We start from the raw sequence: 7,142 nt of genomic DNA, 5'->3' as shown, positions 1-7,142 counted from the left end.
TTTTTATGCATATTTATTGTTGCTTCTAGAATAAAAATAAAATTTTTAAATTTTATCACAAGAATTTTTTGTAAGAATAAATTATTTGGATAAATTAAATATTAAAATAACATATTTTCGATGACAATTTTTCAAAATGAATTAAAATTTTTTAAAACAAAAGTTGAATATTGTACTCTTTTATTCTATACAATAGCATAGTCTCTATATACTCACATTCGCCACAACTCCACATTTTCTCCTGCACTCCACTATCACCGAAACAACTTGGTGAATCTTCTACGTGGCTCTTGCTCCTCTGATTTGGTAAGGTAGTAGCTCGTGCACGTCTATTTTGGTATGATATGTTTATATCTTGCTCAACATGTTTTGACTCTGCTATCACTTCTCACAATGCTTGCAATTTCAGGTGGGGGGGTAAACCTCCATTGGTTTCCTAAGCTTTCCATTGATGTCCTGGCTGCGATCTCATGAGCTAGTCTGTTTCCCTCTCTAGGCGTCCAGGTGAACCCTGTATCCTGCAAATCATTCAAAAGCATAAAAATATCTTTGAGAATTGCATCGATTTCCCAAATTTTTCCTTTTGATTTTACTGCTTGAACAAGGATTAGGCTATTCGATTCTATAATAGTCTTTTCAAGCATTAAGTATTTTGCCATAATGATAGCTTCCCTGAGTGCATTTGCCTCTGCTATTAGGCTTGATTTAGCTTTGAACCTTGATGTAACTCCTGTAATGATTCTTCCCATGTAATCTCTAATTATTGCAGCTAAAGCTGCTTCCCCCGTCTCTCTACAAAGGGACGCATCGAAATTTATTTTTAGCCATTCCTTCAGTGGAGGTCTCCAGGTAACTTGCTTTCCTCTCCTATTATTCCTATGTTGTTGTATTTCTTGCTGCGTGTCTTTGGTTTGTCTGAAGTCTGCCTCCATTCTCTTTGCCATGATTATAGTTGCTTTAGGATTGACTTCATTATTTTGAAAGACAAATTGGTTTCTTGATTTCCACACAGCCCAACATAAAAAACCTAAACTGCCTATTTCTTCCTCTGCCTGCCTTGCACCTCCAACTCTAAATTTTTGAATCATTTCTAGGAACCATTCTCCAAAAGAGGATACCGAAGTTGGTGTTGGTAAGCACTGGATTTGTGAGCCAAACCAAACTGCTCTGGTCCAAGGACATAATAAGAGAGCATGCTCCACTGTCTCCTCTGCCTCTAAACATATCCTACAATTAGGATTTCTTGCAATTTTTCTTTTAGTTAGATTGGAATTGACTGCTATTATGTTATGTGCTGCCTTCCAGAGAAAAAATTTTATTTTTTGTGGAACTTGCATTTTCCAAATTTCTTTCCAAAGATCTTTAAGATCTGTGCTAGTTGATGCCTTCTCTCCTTTTTCCTTTCTTTTCTCCTCTGTTGCTGCATAGTACCCTGTCTTTATTGTGTAATCTCCATCCATCCTATAAGGCCATATTAAGCTATCCTTCTTATTCACTAAGCAGACAGGTGTTCTTAGTATTCTTTCAGATAAGTGGTTCGGAAAAAGGTTGTGAACTTTGTTAGCGTCCCATTCTTGGCCTTCAACTAACAGCTCTTTAACCTTCATTCTTCCCACATTCTCTGGTACTTCCAATCTGTGTTTTCCTTCAACCAAATTATCCCTCCAAACCTCTACTTCAGATCCATCTCCAATGCTCCAGCTTTCTTTTCATCTAAGAAAATCTCTGCCTTCTAATATGCTTCTCCAGACCCATGATGCACCTCTATGTGCTCTGGCTTCCCAAAAATTATTATTAGGGAAATATATCGCCTTTAAGATTCTCACCCATATGGCTTCCAGGTTAGTTAATATCCTCCAAGCCTGTTTTGCTAAATGGGCTAGATTTTGTAATTCAAAGTCTTTAAATCCTAAGCCCCCATCCTTCTTGCTCCTTGAAATTATTGTCCAACTATTCCAATGAATACCACTCTCCTTTCCTGAGGATGCCCACCAAAATTTTGCCACTCTCGCACTAAGCCTCTTACAGAAGTTTTTAGGAAATCTCACAACATTCATGGTATATGCTGGTATCGCTTGGATCACTGATTTTATAAGAACCTCTTTGCCAGCTTGGTTCAACAATTGCTCCTTCCAACCCTCCATTTTGTTAATAACCTTCTCCTCTATCCATTCCAAAGCTTTATTCTTAGATCTTCCCCATATAGCTGGTAAACCAAGGTACTTTCCAGGGTTCTCCCAAGCTGCCATACCTAAGATCTCCTCTATGTTAACTCTAGTTTGAATAGGAATAAGACTACCAAAAGAAATACCAGATTTCTCCAAATTAATACGCTGACCCGAGGCTTTAGTGTACTGATTAAGGACTTGAATAATTTGATAAACCTCCTCTTCCTTAGCTTCTGCAAAAATAATGCAATCGTCAGCAAAAAGTAAGTGTGTTATAGGTGGGGCTGTAGGTGCTAGTTTAATGCCAGAGATAAACTTTTCCTGTTGAGCTTCACTCATTAGGATAGTGAAGACCTCTGCCGCTATTATAAATAGGTAGAGTGATAACGGATCTCCTTAGTGGGACAAGGCTTTGTTGTTGTTGTTGATAACGGATCTCCTTGTCGCAAACCTCTCTGAGGTTTAATTTTGTTGGACATGTTGCCATTAATTTTTATCTTATAATTTGCACTCTTTACACATCCCATCATCAACTTCACCCACTTTTCATTAAAACCGAAGGCTTTGAGCACCTCTTCAAGAAAGTCCCATTCAAGTCTGTCATAAGCCTTATTCATATCTAGCTTGATCGGTAGTTCATTGGCTCCATCTTTTCCTTTTTTTCCTAACCTGTGAAAGGCTTCTTATACAATGATAATATTGTCTTGAATGAGCCTCCCACCAACAAAAGCACTTTGTATTGGGGACACTATCTTGTCCAATATCTTCTGCAACCTTACCACAATCAGCCTAGATATTATCTTGTATATAAAATTACAACAACTTATAGGCCTTGGCTGATTAAGGTTTTCCCGATTATTTATTTTTGGAATAAGAACAAGAGTAGTCTCACTAATCTCCTCAGGCATAACGGCTTCCTCAAAAAAATTTTTAACAACTGCGCATACCTCTTCTTTCACAGTCTCCCAATGCTTTTGGTAGAACATCCCATTGAGTCCATCTGGTCCTGGGGCTTTTAAACCTCCCAGACTAAATGCTGCAGCTCTTATTTCATCATCCCTTATGTTTCCTAGGATTTCTTCATTCATCTCATTGGTTACCTTTCTCGGTATTTTCCTAATGCACTCCTGTAAACTTCCTCTCTTTTCAGAAGTAAACAACTTAGAAAAATGTTCTTCTGCCAGCTTTAAAATTTCATCACCCCCTTGGACCCATTGTCCTACTGAATTCTTTAACCTTTCTATTCTATTCCTATCTCTCCTCTGAATAGTAGTAGCGTGAAAAAATTTAGTATTCTTATCTCCCCATTTAAGCCATTTTAACCTTGATCGTTGCCCCCAGTATTTTTCTTCTTGCCTCCACATTTCTAAAATTCTTCTTTTTATTTGATTAATCTGCTGCTGTTTATTCTCTTCCAAACTTGAATTCTGTAGTTTTCTAAGCTCCTCCTTCATCTTCAAAATTTCCTTGTCAGCCCTTTTAAACGTGGTCCTGCTCCATTTTATCAATTCCTCCTTGCAATTCTTCATCCTTTGAATAATGTTGGTCCATGCAGTTCCTCTTGTGATCTCTTTGTTCCATCCCTTATTAATAACATTGCAGCATTCCTCATGATCTTCCCAAAATGCCTCATACTTAAAAATGCGTATTCGTTTTATTCCTCGGGTTAGTAGTCAGCATTAATGGACAATGATCCCTAGTTATGAACCCATTTCTTGGGTTACTAAACCAAGTAAATTTGTTTCCTTTAAGGTCCAAATCCATGAGCCTATTATCATTCAGGAACTTCCTAAACTCTTCAAGTTGCCCTCTTGGTTTTGGGTGTAAACCAACCTTTTCCTCTTGTGTTAGAACCTCATTAAAGTCTCCAATGTATATTTGTGCTGCCTCTTGATCCCAATTATTGGCTGTTAAATTCCTCCATAAATTCTTCCTTTTCCTGAAAATAGGATTACCATACACAAATATACATTTCCAAAATTCACCATTGTTTATATTTATCTTAGCCGTAATAAAATTATCACACCACGACAAAATATTAATATTCACATTTGATTTTCACAAAATACATAGACCTCCGGACAAGCCCCGGGGTTCTACACAAAAGGATTTATCAAAATATAATTTCCTTCTAATAGTATTAATTCTATCTTCCTTAGCTCTAGTTTCCATCAAAAAAACTACTGACGGCTTGTTAAATTTGCAAATATTTCTTAATTCAGCCATTGTCGAGGAAGCCGCCACTCCTCGATAATTCCAACTTAAGAGCTTCATGGCTGAATTTGGGGCATGCTTAGGCCCGCCTCCTCAGCCTTGTTATTATTACCTGTGTCCCAGTCCACTATTCCTTCCTCAGCTCCATTCCATTCAGCTACCCCTTCTTCATAATTCTTGATTCTTTTGCTGATTTGCACCAGATCTTTTTCACTCTCATCCTCCCAGGCTACTCCAGTTATCTGCAGAATGCGTCTTTCATCTCTCTTCCTTTTAAGTTTCAAACTTTGTTGCATATAATTAGCTAACTCAATTTCTCACCCTGATGAACCTCTGTTGTTTTCCACTATCTTCTCACCTTCCTCTTCACCGTCGCTCGCTAATTCAACATAATACTTGTCTCCACTTTCTGCTTTATACTCTTGCTTGTTCCTTTCTTCCTTGCTCCCTTCCTTGCCATTTGTTTGATTGTTGTGAATCAGATCTTCATATTCTGTTCTCCTTGGGGTGTGGGCTTCATAGCTTGATTCAAATCTTTGACGTTTATTTTGATCTAGACTCTTTCTTTCTCTTTGAGTTGACTCATCCCTGACCCAATTTGTTGGACCTTCAATATTTGGCTTCCTTCCAGCTTGTTTGCTTAGTTGATCATGAGTTATTCTCCTATTGGGCCTGATGTCAAAGTTTAGCCCAACTTCTGCCCTCTCTTGAAACTCTCCTTCAGCTACTTGTTGGGCTGACCTTTCTATTCCCTTCTTGTTTTCCCTGATCTCTTTTGATGAAATATCCATTATATAGCCTGCCCTTAATTCCTCTAGGTCAGCATTCCTTCTCTGAAAATTTGGGATATTCTGTGTGTTCTTTACCTGCCCCTCTGCTCTTTCTCTTTCATTCTCTTCCACAAATTGATTTTCCAAGAAATATTCTTCCCTTAATTCACGCTGCAAATTCTGCTCATCTTTGATCATGCTTTCTTCAGTATCTTGTCTATCCTCACTCCCTCTTCCTATGCTTTGTTGTCCACGCGCTGTTTCTTCCCCATCTTTCTCTTTCCATCCACCTTGTTTTGAGCTACCAGCACCCATAGATGTAATAGCTCGAACCTGGCTTACTCCTAAGCCTGCCGAGTATCTAGACTTTGTCGAATCCCAAACCGCCATTGCCGTTGGGTTCTTGCAGCTTTTCTTTTCATGTCCAATGATGCCACAGTTGTAGCAGTAACAGTCCGGTAGTCTTTTATATTGAAAATATACCCATAGGTTTGAAGATTTTTCTCTTGCTAACCAAAAACCTGTTGGAAGAGCCTTCGATATATTGATGCCTACTCTTATTCTCAAGAAAGGTCTCCTAAGAACTCCATCTACCTTTGGGTCTTCTACTTCAGCAACAACTCCTAACATGTTCCCAATATGAATGGTTGTTTCCTTGCTCATGTAACCAACAGGAATACGATGAACTTGAACCCAAAATTTCATAAAATCATGATTAACTTCAAACACAGATTCACCTTCAGTCCAAAGTCGAAGATTAATCAGATTACCTCTCACATTCCACGGTCCATTCTGAAGTATTTGCAGCCCTTTTTTCCTATCTTTGAAGTTGAAAAGTATCTTCTTTGATCCTATTTCAGTGACAGCTACTCCTGGTGGATTGCCCCACATCCCCAATAAAGCATTTCTGCAAGCCTTGTAACCTATCTCTTTATCAGAGATAACTTTGCCCACTATGTTAAGACAGTCGACTTTGAATCCTAGTTCCCCTGATTTGTTGAGACTGATTACTTTTCCTTCTATAGAGTCCATGTCCAACTTTACTCTCACTTACTGTTGCTTCTTTCTTGCAGGTTTTATGTGTTGCTACTAGTGCAGAAGTTAAAGAAAGGAGCTTGATAAACTAGTTAGAATGCTAGTGTAAATGTAGGTTGATGAGAACTCCCTATTGGAGAAGAACCCGGTGTTCTAGAAGAACTCTCCTATTGAGAGAGAAAATTCTCCTATTGAGACGAACACATCCTTAATTCTTACCGATAGCTAGTATTAAACTTTTATTATTGAATTCTTTTTTCCAACCTATACAAATAGGCCCATTCCAACACTCTAACCTATTAAGCTTTTTTTTCCGATGAAAAAAATATTTAAACTCCACCCACTTGGACTCAGACCAACCTTAAGCTCCATTAGCATTAAACACTTTTTTCCCATTCATTTCATTTCAAACCCAACTCTCAACTCCAAATAAATACCCAACCTGCTACAGTTTTTCAACCAAAGCCCAATATCTCCATGTCCACACTAATAACATCCAACTGCCCCATTATAATACCAGGAAAAAAAAAAACATACAGCTCAGCATACTTGTATTTAATCTCCTGGACATGTTTTCAATTATTAAAAAACAGGGATATAGAATGAAAAACCTGTCTATTGTATGACTCTCATCCTCACTACAGAATTGACATCTTTTAACAAATATCTTGCAGTGCCATGCTCAACTTTCCTTACTGTAGCCAATTCCCAAAAAAACAAATTGACTAGGCAAAAAACATTTGTCTGAATGATATCTATCTACTATCTTTAACATTTGTCTGACTCCATAAAAGATCATAGTGTTAATTAGGCCTACCTAATCATTTGAGTAAAGAATATTTACTTTGATCCTTAATCATCAAGATTCAAGACAATTAATTACATCAATAGGAATTAGGAAGAGAGAGAAAAAAGGGGGGGTTTATCTGTAATTTTCTTTTTAAAAAATATTGTT

General features: G+C 37.7%; 1 long non-coding RNA gene across 2 annotated transcripts; it reads left to right on the top strand.

The window, feature by feature from the left end:
* The first annotated feature begins 220 nt into the window (after window positions 1–220).
* LOC127747767 (uncharacterized) lies at window positions 221–6,797 on the top strand. 2 transcript variants are annotated; one of them, XR_008009644.1, is made up of 4 exons: window positions 221–306; window positions 410–504; window positions 770–849; window positions 6,226–6,797. It is a non-coding gene; the product is annotated as an uncharacterized LOC127747767 (long non-coding RNA). The 2 variants fall into 2 exon arrangements; XR_008009645.1 differs by having other exon boundaries at window positions 231–311.
* The last annotated feature ends 345 nt before the right edge of the window (window positions 6,798–7,142 follow it).

Source organism: Arachis duranensis, chromosome 5, assembly GCF_000817695.3.
Source record: "Arachis duranensis cultivar V14167 chromosome 5, aradu.V14167.gnm2.J7QH, whole genome shotgun sequence".
In the NCBI taxonomy this organism is placed as follows: Eukaryota; Viridiplantae; Streptophyta; class Magnoliopsida; order Fabales; family Fabaceae; genus Arachis; species Arachis duranensis.
This window is presented reverse-complemented; position numbering and strand designations above follow the sequence as displayed.